The following is a 13,080-nucleotide window of genomic DNA, read 5'->3' on the forward strand; positions in this document are numbered from 1 at the left end:
GAATGCTAATGTGAACCCGACCACAGCAATATCCATGAATGGGATTCATTCTATTAGAGGAGGGCTGGGAATCTGTTGTTTTTTTTGGGGGGGGCTGTATATCCTTGTAAGGAACCTTCTGGGGGTTGCATGCCGGGAGGGGGGGGTGAGAGGCAAAAATGGCCAATCAATGGGTGTGACCCTTACTCTTATACAATGGGCTACATGCCAGCAAAAGCCAGAGGTTTTTAACAATGCATGCAAACACACCTGTCCTTCTAGACAAGCAAGAGGCAAAGACACGTTTCTGCCAGACAAAAGCAGTTGAGCATGACAGACATGAAGCAATAATGGTGAAGGGTGTGGCTTGGACAAGGGGTTTGAGCTAGTGAGAGTGATGAGGGTTGGCTAGAGATGCAATTGGTTCTGGGTCTGAGGTTCCCAACTCCTGCGTTAGATCTGAGGAAACCACACACCTCCAACCATTTAATTTGTCCAAAGAATTCTGCATGAAATTCTGGTGAAATGAAGCCCAGTGTTTTTGCAATGTTTTCTTAAAATCCTTTAAAAAACCAAAACAACCTACAGTTCTCAAAATTTTCAAGGCTAATGAGTAGGAATATGCATACCAGTGCACAATCACCTCCATTACGGAACACGAACATGAAAGAAAGCAATTAGTGCAAAGACTGATTAGGTCTATCTGTAGCCGCTGTTTGTTCTTTCTGATTTTGATAGACAGTTTACCCCTGTAAGGCAATTATCCACGCAACTCTTAAACCATAGTACAAGAAGTTAAGTAATGAGATTAAATATGGTTTGAAATAGCAAGCTTAGCAAATTCGCGGATCAGTTTTCATGCTTTCTAAAATATCTGGAACTTTTAAGCTTTATGCATAAAACACATGTTTAGAATTCATCTCTCAGATCCAGCCGTAACCAAGCATGTTTTTATCCAATGCACTTATTATAGTGGGATAGGCAGGTTAAGCTCTTCTGAGGATCTCAAAGCATGTTATCATAAGCTCCATGTCCCCTATTTACCAGGTACAGACAATGGTACCTCTGGGGTAAGGAGAATGAGGGAGGAGGCAAACACAACAGGGCTGACTTACCACAGCTTGACATAAGCAAAGTTAAACATTAATTTCTAAATAGAGAGATCCCCATAAGACCATGTGCGGTAAGCAAAATAAGCTTTGTATTGTAAGACCATTGTAAGACCATTAAGTCTAGATGGTGATGGTGGTAAGGGATAAGACTATTACACTTAAAGTCTCAAGATCACCTAACTTAGGGGCCACAAACATGGCACCCAAGGGTGCACCTGTGCCTGCAGAGGCCTTCCTTTGCACCTGAAGGGTCTCCTCCCATGCCACTCCCTACTGAAATTAGGTTTAAAAGAAGCCCTTTGTTGTATTCAATAGAATAGGTTGCAGGGTGTGCTTGGTTGTCCTGCCTACAAATGTTTCCCTGCTTTGCAAATGTGTCCATGGGCCTAAAAATGTTGGCAATCACTGGCCTAACTGCAAAACTGGCAGTGGTGCCACTGCGGCAGGACTTGAGGCAGAGAGAGTCAAGGGCCCCCCACTCAAGAGAATATGAAAGAGACTCCCCAAGCGGACATTAGTATCTAAAGACTGTGTCTCTCTGTGTGTCTCTCTCTCTGTGTGTGACAGAATCTTAAAATCACCAATTTGAACCACTCAAATGGTGATTCCCGTTATGAAATTTTGTGAGAGTAGCTGTTCCATATCTTCATGAAAGCACAGAACTTCACTGTAAACAATAATGGCACTGGAAAATGGGAAAATAAATTACTGGTATATAAGAAGAGGAGGATGCAGAGAGAAAATTTTGGGGAAATTCTCATTGGTGGGGTACAGTGTTTTTGATGTGCTTATCCAAGTTTTGAGGTGATCAACACAGATATTATCTGCTGTTTTTCTAGAAAAAGAAGTGCCGGAACTCACCATGAATGCCTCCCTTGTTCTCTTATAATGGCAATGGTGCCCACTTGAGAGGTGCTGGAACAGAGTTCTGGTGAGCTCACTGAAAAAAAGCCCTGTGTATCATTTATACAAATCCTCTGCATTCTGCATGCCTTCCCAGGTGCCTGCCCTTCAATCAAGCTGCCCCTCAAAATGGGCAGCCAGGGAGGCTGCCGAGTGCTGGAGAAATGTTTACCAGAAAGGAAAGGGAAGCTCAAAACCCGCAACAACCAAAATGCGGAAGGAACTCTCAAGTGCCCTGAAAATGAGGCAGAAAAATGGAAGCCCCTTTTATTGAGAAAGCAGGGTGGGGTGGAACTCCTGAGAAACTGGAGGCGGATTTTTGCACAGGTACTCATCATACCCCGATCACTACCCAAATGGATTCAGCCTTAATTCAATCCAGAGCTCCTGGAACCTCTCTGCTGATTATTCACCACATGCACCAACAAGGGGATATGTGTTTTTGATGTAGCTCTTATCCATCTTCGTGGGATTGAAATGCCTTCCCTAGCATGGTGACAAGGGGGAATGTCACAAGCGCCCCTATTAAACTGACTGCAGACAGATATCCAAGATCTCTTTAAAGATTCATTGCCAGGGAGCAACTAAAAATAGCTTGCAGGTTGAAATGTATTATATCTGCCTTTATATCCTGGTGGTGCAGTACTTAAAGGGGGAGGAGAGGTGAAGGTGGTGGGGGTGGCAAGAAAAGAAAGAGCGACAAATGTATATTTGATGTGGCTGGATATTTATTAGGGAACTTAGCTTACAATGATTAAATAGGACCTCTTCGCCTTGACATCTCCTCCCAAACTCTGCAACAAATGAGCATTCTGCCTATCACCCAAGGTGTGGCTGATATTCATTTGATTTACTCCAGGGCTCCCAGGGTATTTCCCTGGTACATTTGAAAGCAGAGGTAGGAGCCCACTGGGAAAAGAAAATTAACCCCCCTGGAGGATGGGGGGGGGGAGAAGCATACTATGTAATCAGTAGTCTGGAAATGATCTGAAGACCTTTGCTTGGTTTTGTTCTCATGGCGTTTCAGACTGCTTGAACATCTTCAATCACCCCTACCATATCTCACTACGACCCCACCTGCACTACACATTTAAACCCGTATCATACTACTTTAAATAGTCCGAGGAATCCTGGGAACTGTAGTTTGTTAAGGGTTTCTAGAGTCATTAGGAATAGAGGCGGATTTAGGGCAGTGCGACTGGTTCTGCTGCACTGGGTGCCAAGCCTAGGGGGTGTTGAAGGGCATATCAACTATGGCATAGTGAAATGAGCAGAACGGAATACAAGAGGTTGCGCCAAATCGTGGCTTTGCAAAGGGCGCCGCTGTAATTTGAAAGACCAAAGTCTGCCCATTGTTAGAAGCACTGGTGGAGGAACAGGAGTGCGGAGGGAGTGGACTGCCCCCGGCACCACTATTCTGGTAGGGTGCCATTGCAGCACCCCCCCGGAAACACGCCCCGCGCACCCCCCACGTGCCAGGCACCACACCCCCACAGGTGGCGTGTCATGCCCCCCAGAACGTGTGCCATGCCCCTGCGGGTGGTATGCCACACCCTCATGGGCGGCGTACCACACCCCTGGGATGCGTGCCCCACACTCCCGCAGCTTCGCCACTGGTTAGAAGACCCTTGCTCCCCTTACAGATCTACAATTTCCAGAGTTCCCTGTGAAGAGGGCTTGATTGTTACACCACTGTAAATTGTAGCTCTGTGAATTGAATAGAGGTCTCCTAATGTCTCTCAGCAGCCATAACAAACTAGAGGCAGTGTGGTGTAGTGGTTAAGAGCGGTAGACTTGTAATCTGGTGAACTGGGTTTGCATCTCCGCTCCTCCACATGCAGCTGCTGGGTGACTTCTTTGAAGTCTCTCAGCCCCACGCACCTCACAGAGTGTTTGTTGTGGTGGAGGAAGGGAAAAGAGAATGTCAGCCTCTTTGAGACTCCTATGGGTAGTGATAAAGCGGGATATCAAATCCAAACTCTTCTTCTTCTTCTTCTACAGTTCCCAGGATTCTTTGGAGGAAGCCATGACTGTTTAAAGTGATATCATAGTGCTTTAAATGCATAATAGTGCAAACGGAGCCACAATCCACCCAGACACAACGATTGCTTAGCTCAGGATAATAATTTAGCAATAATTTCTAGGGATTATATGTAACACTTTAGAGCAGGGATGGGAAACCTTTACAGGCTATGGTGCATATGCCATTAATCTTCACAGGGCTACCGCCAAGTAAGTAGGTACATGATTTCTCCCTAAGTGTAACAAAGCTGAAAATGCCAAGACTGGACAGTTTTTCAGTTCTCTGCCATTTCATGAGCTGCAAAACATATGCTGGCTGCAAATATTTGAAATGGTACAAGAGAAGCAAAGAATCACACAGAAAATGAGAAAAGGAATCAAGAGACAAAAGGAATGCCTGCATATGTGTGATCATTTTCTGCCAGAATTATGTCAATATATTTGTGAAGAGAGAGCAAGAGTGAGAGCTGAGAGAGAAAAGTAGAATTGCAACTTGTCTCAGAAGACAAAACAGGTACAGATAAATGGAATAAATTAATGCATGTCTATGAATGTACATTTTAAAATGCCAGTTGTTTGGCTCCTAATAGAGGGGACTATATGGCGAAATTACCAAAACAAAATTTTGCCTCAAGCCGGTTTTAGCTGATCGCATGGTGAACTTAGGGGAAATGCTTTAAGCCTATGCCTACTTTCGTGGGAGTAAGCCCCACTGAACTTTATGGAACATTTTTTTGGGGGGCGGGTGGATAGAATTGTGCTGTAAGCAGCCTTCCCCGACCAACCACCCTCCAAATATTTTGGACTGGAACCCCCACTAGCCCCAGCCAGCACAGGCAATGGTCAAGAATGCTGAGATTTGTAGACCAAGAATCTGGAGGCACTAAGGCTGGGAAAGGCTGCTATAAATGATATTTTCCACTGTGGCATGAAGTCGATGGATGTTCTTGCTCCAGGAGGGTCAGTTGTCTCCCTCTTTGCTTCACTTGAAGACCAATCCATCACCACTTGAAGATGCCTCACCAAGCCTTTAATGGGTCTGTTGTGTAGATTTCTTTTCTGCCATTTAGTGCTGGCTCCTGCATGGCTGTAGTTTAATTTTAAAGGTTTTGTTTCTCCCTTGCTCTTTATTCTGCTTATTTGTTTTATATCTACCTATGGATATATAAGGCAACTGATGCGGGTAGCGCTGTGGTCTAAACCACTGAGCCTCTTGGGCTTGCCGATCAGAAGGTCTGCAGTTCGAATCCCCACGGCGGGGTGAGCTCCCGTTGCTCTGTCCCAGCTCCTGCCAACCTAGCAGTTTGAAAACACACCAGTGCAAGTAGATATATAGGTACCACTGCAGTGGGAAGGTAAATGGCATTTCTGTGCACTCTGGTTTCTATCACAGCATCCTGTGATGGAAGTGGTTTAGTCATGCTGGCCACAAGACCTGGAAAACTGTCTGTGGACAAATGCCGGCTCCCTAGGACTATAGAGCGAGATGAGCACGCAACCCCAGAGTCACCTTTGACTGGACTTAACCGTCCAGGGGTCCTTTACCTTTTTACCTATATAAGGTGACTGACGTGGTGGTTGTTTTATGGCCATTATGTAAGCTACTTGGGGCACCTCCGTTCTGGAGGAGGGAAACATAAAAACATACAAATAAACATTATTATTATTATTATTATTATTATTATTATTATTATTATTATGCTATCTGATACAGAATCAGGCCATCTGGGACCTTTTGCATGCTAAAGATGTGCTCTGCCACTCTATAACTTTCTAAATCAATCAATCAATAACATTATACTCAATCCCAGTTTTGGGTCAAGAGTCCAAGGAATGGCACAAGAGAGTTGCTTCTAAACTGTCAACTTTTGTCAGAACCAGTGATGGCTTGTTGAGGGGAAGAGAATGTAAGTCAGAGAGTTCAGTTAAACATAGGTGGCTTCTGATCTGGCCATTCATACAGATTATGTCAGATGCTGTCAGGATTATGGGCTGGAGGCAAATGCACAATTGCAGCTGTTCTAAACTAAAGTGGGGTTTTGTTTGGGGGTGGGGAGGCAGAAGATGGGTAAAATGTTCACCTAGTAAAAGCCCGGCCACAATTCAGAGAAATATTTCTTGAAAAAATCTCTTTTTTTGAAGGAAGAAGAAGAAGAAGAAGAAGAAGAAGAAGAAGAAGAAGAAGAAGAAGAAGAAGAAGAAGAAGGTTTCTCATTAGCAAACCTTCCTGGTTCCTAAATGTGCACATTCTGCTTTCTTGCATATGAAGTGTGCAAAAAAATTAAAAAAATTAAAATTATTCCACTTGATTGCTTGGAGGTCTGTAAAAATGCACTATACACCGTTCTGCTAGATGTGAAGAAGTTTGTTTATTATGTAAACAGTCCTGTGGCCTATTGACAAAGAGTGGCGTATTAATTTCTCACTAAATATCGCTAAGAATTGGAAGACTCAAGATCTACCCACCCTGGAAGAATGGCAGATGCAGCTGATGGACTATATGCAACTAGCTGAGATGACCGGCAGAATCCGAGATCTGGGAGAAGAGAGAGTTGAAGAAGACTGGAAGAAATTTAAGACTTATTTACAAAAATATTGTAATTTGGCTGAATGTTGACAGGGATGCCAGAACAGAAATAATTGTCTATCACTAAACTAGATTCATTCCTGGAGGGGAAAGCAAAGTGTTGAAGCTGAAGGCAATGTTGCAGTAGGGGCCAAACTTGCTTGCATTGGTGGGCAATTAAATGGATGTGGTTGCACAGCAATTGATGGAAGAGAGGAATTTCCGATCTAACCAGTAGGTGGCAGTGGAGTCAGGATACTCGGTCAGCACTGTGGATGACAGGTCCTGCTTTGCCAGTGCTAATCAAGGTACTTCCTTGACTCCATCCGTGCCTCCCAGTAGCACACCAGAGATGGGGAACCTGTGGCCCTCCGTGTTATTGGACGACAACTCCGACCACCTGTGACCACAGTCCATGCTGGCTAGGGCTGATGGAAATTGGAGTTCAACAGTATTTGGAGAGTCACAGGTATTTGGAGAGTCTTTCCTTCTTGATTGTCCCAAAGCAGCAGCCAGAGGTTTGCTAGGGGAACTACTGGTCATCTTTTTGATGATGGTGTTGGAAGCAGTTTGAGTTGGTCCCAGTCTTGCTGAATCAACCATTAAGAGACGCTGAAGGCATAGTCAACCTCAGCCATTGATTAAGGAGCAGGAAATACCCAGTGGAAAATATAACAGACAAATGAAGGGTTGAAGTCTCACATAATGTGGATGTACAGAAGTTGTTTGCAAATGTGTTTGGCTCTCTGTAAGCAGCCGATCATGGCTTTCTCCCCCCCCCCCAATTGTTCAACAATGACTTTGGGAGGGAAAGAGGAAGAAAGAGGGAGACTTGCTAATTAGGAAAGGTCTCGGCAGTTGCAATTAATCTCTTTGTAATTACATAGAATTAAAAATGGTTTTCAAAAACTGAATCATTTCCCCGAGATTATATCTGGCTCTCTTTTCAAAAATAGCGAAAATAATCAGGCTAATTGAGGGTGCAATCCTATATTGGATGGAAGCCTATATATAGGAACGTAGGAAGCCTGCTTTATACTGAATCCGAACCTGGGTCCACCCAGCACAGGATTTGTCTCCACGGATTGTTTCAGACAAATTTCACCCCAAGCCTCTGATGGGGATTGAATGTGGGGTCTTCAGCGTGCAAAGAAGATGGCCATCTATAAAGGATGCTTTAGCTGAGATTGCAAGGGGTTGGACTAGATACCCCCAAAGGTCCCTTCCAACTCCACAATTCTATGTTCTGCCATTGAGCTTATGGCCCTTCCTCTTTTGTGGAAGCTCTGCAACACTGGAGGTATGATCAATTACGCCACTGGCGTGACAGATCTGCTGGTGGAAATGTCCAGGGAACTCTAAGAAAACATCAGTTCCGCTGGTGAAGATACAACAGTGGAATGTCTAAAAAGGTGGGTGTGGAAAGGTGTGGCAGAAGGAAGGAGCACACCTGCGCTACACAACCACACCTCTGTTGACAGTGCAGCTTTACATCAGCCCTGGGCCTGGAGCAGATAATCTCCCTCCTATGAAATTCAATGGAGATATACTGTATTTTTTGCTCTATAAGACTCACTTTTTCCCTCCTAAAAAGTAAGGGGAAATGTGTGTGTGTTTTATGGACCGAATGCAGGCTGTGCAGCTATCACAGAAGCCAGAACAGCAAGAGGGATTGCTGCTTTCACTGCGCAGCAATCCCTCTTGCTGTTCTGGCTTCTGAGATTCAGAATATTTTTTTTCTTGTTTTCCTCCTCCAAAAACTAGGTGTGTCTTGTGGTCTGGTGCGTCTTATAGAGCGAAATAATCCTACTCACGGGTAGTTGTTTTCAGAGTCCAATTAACCCAGGAAAAAGGCAGCGCTCTCCGGTAACAGCTTCGCGGCTTCGCTCCACGGAAGAAGCAGTTGGCTCACAGCACCGCGCCACCCCCGCTCTGCTCCGGAGCCCGTTGCCGAGCTCCTTTTGCAATTGGGGGGGGGCACAAATGGTGCCCGCTGAGTCCCATGGTCACAGGCTTCACCCGCCTGTGATTTTTAAAGGGTCCCCGCTGCGCTGTAGCGGTACAGACCCAGATTCCGTAGAGCCGGTTCCCTCCGAGTCAGAGGGAAGCAGCCATTATCGATGGCGCCACCCCGGAAGTTCCGAAAAATACGGAATCTATATATTAGCAATAGCTTCCTGTAGATTGAGAGCCACCCCACCTGCATCATTATGAGAAAGCTGGCGATTAGGGTTGGGAGAGCAATATGGTTCCATTCACATTGCAGAGCAAATTGACTTAATCCTCCCTTCTGGACACAACACATGAATGAAAACAGCCTTCTTTTGAAATCTACACTTCTCCAAATGTCTCAGTGCAATTCTCCAGCCATGGTGAGAGGAGACTGAGGCTTGAGCATCCTGTCACACCTTCACCATACATTTAAGACATACGGCTCCCCACAAAGAACCATGGGAACTGCAGTTTACACAGCACTGATCTACATTCCCCACCACCCTTAACAAACTACAGGTCCCAGGTTTATCTGGGGGAAACGATGAGCTTTAAATGTATATTTCACATGTGGCCACACAGCCTACAATCTCACAAACTGGAAGAGAGCTGCCTTGTCTCCCACTGCCCTGGAGGATTTAAAGTTATATTTGCTTCCTCTGGGTAGTAATCTGCTGGAAATATAAAGGGTGCTCATCTTCTTATTCCACAACTGCTACTGCCCTTATTAGGAGCCAGACAATTCCAGGCAGGCAACTGGAAGTAGAGAGAATGCAGGACAGTTTAACAATACATCTTTATATGGCTGCCTTTTCTGGCCTGCAGCTCTTACCCAGGCTAAACATACCCAAGTCTTCCAACCCTTCCAGGCCCCTCACTCATCTTTGCCAACCTCCCCTGTCCGTGTTCAGAACCACATCCACACTACGCATTTAGAAGCGGCGTTATACCACTTTGAAGGTCATGGCTTTGCCCAAAGAATTCTGGGAGCTGTAGTTTGTTAAAGGAGCTAAGAGTTTGTAGGAGACCCCCTAGCCCCCTTACAGAGCTATAGGAAGGCATCAATGTTTGGCCCTGCCCAGCCATGGGCAGTTAGTTGATCAGGGATGCCAACTTGCAAAAGAGCAAAACATCTCCCACTATTTACTTGCCTGGAAAACTAAGTTCCTCTGCTTCATGGTTCCTAGTCAAAACATATAAAGGTTTCTTTCTTGAAACAGCCTGCATGCCTTTCCATTTAAGACTGTGATTCTAAGTGGATCAGTGCATTTGATCAGCTAGTAAAATTTTGGAAAACTTGCTTGAATGTTTGCATGATGAATTGATTTCATTAGTTTTACCATTATTTAAGCCCCGGAATATTTTTTTTCTGTTCCTCTCTTGCTTTAATTCAAGTCTCTTATCTTTCTAGTCATCACAACATGCCCCCCGCCCCCGCCATCACCGTCCTTCCATCCCCTGTAAGGACATCGGCGGAATAACATCAGCGAGAGGCATTGAATTGGAATATTTTGTTATTTTTGAAAGTTTTTGAAAGTCTGTTTCTCAGAGGGATTACGGCTAACCTTCACAGAAAGAATTCCTGAAGGTGGAATCCTTGCCAAAGATGATATCCTGGCTTCCCCATGCAAAGCCATCTGTCAGTCTGGCTTTCTGCCCTCCTCCTATCCTTGCTCACTGCCAGCCACTTGCAAGTGAAAAAGGAGCCAGAGATTAGCAGTCGAGAACATGCTCTGCATGCACAAGGACCCTGGCAATCCCCAGGGAGGGCTGGGCAAGACTCCTGTGTGGGAACCATCAGGAGGGGCTGCCAGTCAATGCAGACTAGGGACCACCAGACGTTTGGGGCTCAGAGGCCCCTTTATAAATCGAATGGAAACCTGTCACAGACATCACAAAGCACCCATTTCATAGAAGAAGCATGCAATGCTCAGACCTCCCTCTATCAAACAATAGGCAAAACACCTCTGCACATGACCAAATGAACCAAATCTCCCCATCGGACAGCCCCACAAATATCCAGAACCATCAGTTATAGGGTGGGTGCTGAGTGGGGTGTCCAAGTCACTGTGGCTCTTACGTTGGGGAACACCTTGTTGAGGACATCTACCCTAGTGGTAGAGGCAAGGCCTGCCCAAGACATTTTGGCACCTGATGTGAACCACAAAATGGCACCAGGGAAGAAGGGGTGAGTGAAGATCTACAACAGGACCAAGAGGGGAATGAAGATCTACATCAGGATCTGCTGCCTCTGTGGATGTGCCACCTGAAACAGTTGCCTCACCTTGCCTCATGATTGGGCCACCCCTGCATAGACAATATCAAGCTAGATGGACTGTGTATAAGTCTTGTTTATTTGGGTTACATTTTGAGGGGTATTGTGCTACAACATTTTTATTGTGTAATGTACATTAGAATGCATTTGATGTGGGAAGGTTTCTCTCTGGTCAGGTGAAAGTTAGCTTAACTGTCATGTGGGGCCTTCGCTGTGAGTCAGAATTCTATACAAGAGAAGGTATAGAGACTTCCACAGAGTCTCAGTTGTTGGGGCTTAGTTGGGGTGGAGAGAATACAAGGGTGATTTGGCTAAGTGGTTTTAACTCTTTCCTCAAAACTACCTTGGTAGAACATTAATAGTTAAATAAAAGCTGTTGGTATTTAAAGTGATGCAACAGTTTTACAAAACGCATGCTCATTTAAAACACGGTAAGGCTTTAAAGCAGGCATAGGCAAACTCAGTCCTCCAGATGTTTTGGGACTACAACTCCCATCATTCCTAGCTAACAGGACCAGTGGTCAGGGATGATGGGAGTTGTAGTCCCAAAACATCTGGAGGGCCGAGTTTGCTTATGCCTGCTTTAAAGTAGCCAGCCAAGCTTGTGCACTTAATAATCATGTAATATTGTAATAAATAATCTTGTAATAAATAATAACAGGCGCCTTTGATGAGCTCTGTGCCACACGTTCACTCCACAGTTACCAGGTTGTCAGTAAGTTAAGGGTTCAGGCAAAGTAAGTGACATTGACTAGTTTAGAAGAGCCATTGGAGTGGAAGATGCATTTTGTGGTTATAGTCAGCAGATACTTTTGCTCAACATGGACCAAATGTTTGTGTTGGTATAAGGACGTTTGTTAGGAGCACATCTCAGGTGCCTGCTTTCCTGTGACATGGCTTTGTGAAAATGGACCTGGTGATTACGGATCTGGAACTCGCAAGCAAGGATTCAACAGAACGTCCCTATGCTTTCCAGTGTTCGAGCCTCTTGCCGCTGCCATGATGTTGATGCCTAAAAGCCCCCGCATTGCCATCTACGAACTCCTTTTTGAGGAGGGAGTGATGGTAGCTAAGAAAGATGTTCATATGCCCAACCTCCAAGTCATGAAAGCAATGTAGTCGCTGAAATCTCGTGGTTACATGAAGGAGCAGTTTTTGCATGGAGGCTTTTCTATTGGTATTTGATCAATGAGGGCATCCAGTACTTGAGGGACTATCTCCACCTGCCGCCTGAAATTGTGCCTGCCACCTTGCGTCGCAGTCTTCTTGAAACTGGACGGTCCTGGCCAAAAGGTTTGGAGGGTGAGCGTCCTTCTTGCCTTACACAGGGAGAGGCTGACAGGGACACCTACAGACACAGTGCTGACAAGAAGGCAGAGGCTGGAGCTGGGTCAGCTACTGAATTTCAGTTTAGAGGTGGATCTGGGCGTGGACATGGTCAACCACCTCAGGAGAAATCTGTTGCTGTTTGGTTGCATCTTGTGTATAATAAACAGGTGGAAAATGCAAAACAAAACAAAACGTCCCTATAGGACTTCGGCTCCAGCTGGAGACGAGGAAACAATCTGGCTCATTCCTTCCAACTGTAGAACCCTTCTCCTTCAAAGCAAGGTAGGCCTTAAAGCACATTACACATCCATTTCAAACATTTTCATATGAAAAGCCCCTTCTAATCTACTGCTAACTTGACTTAGCCTTAGCACACGCTGCCACAACAGCATGCCAAAACTCTTTAAATCCTGTGCTTTGCTGGATTTATTGTGGCAAGATAATGTTACTTTAATGAGGCATTTCATGATTTACTTTCCATTTCGGCATAGTTTAAAAACAAACTCACGCCGTGGAAAGTGGGACACAATCGGCTGTGACAGCGCTTTCATTATGATCTCTTACTGCAGCCTTATAAATGGGTTTAAAATGGATATTATTTACCTACTGGGTAGTGCCGTCTCTCTTGGATTATGGGAGAGCCGTGGGCAATTTCTTTATTTAGATAGCAGCTTGCCTTTCCCCCTGTAATTTCAGGGTAAATATAGTTTTCGTGGGCACCACGCTTCCGTTTCACTCGGCCGTTTCCACAGGCTCCCTGTTTCAGAGGCCGATTGCCCTGCAGAAGGAGTAGCCGATGGGGCACCTTCCAGACTCCAAACTCCCTTCAGCCCCAGCAGGTATGGGCAATGGTCACAGGGGGTGGGAGTTGTAGTCCAGCAACAATTGGAGGGCCCTACATT

At 45.2% G+C, this 13,080-nt stretch overlaps 1 protein-coding gene and 1 pseudogene across 13 annotated transcripts in view; one reads left to right on the forward strand and one right to left on the reverse strand.

Moving 5' to 3' along the window:
- The window catches only part of KCNH7 (potassium voltage-gated channel subfamily H member 7), a 254,188-nt gene that overhangs the window by 111,642 nt on the left and 129,466 nt on the right, over positions 1-13,080 (reverse strand). The window lies entirely within an intron of this gene.
- LOC310703106 (small ribosomal subunit protein eS10-like) lies at positions 11,824-12,396 on the forward strand (annotated as a pseudogene). Its single transcript has one exon. The product of its transcript is annotated as a small ribosomal subunit protein eS10-like (transcript).

This window comes from Podarcis liolepis (assembly GCF_965112155.1).
Source record: "Podarcis liolepis genome assembly, chromosome: 1".
Classification (NCBI taxonomy): domain Eukaryota; kingdom Metazoa; phylum Chordata; class Lepidosauria; order Squamata; family Lacertidae; genus Podarcis; species Podarcis liolepis.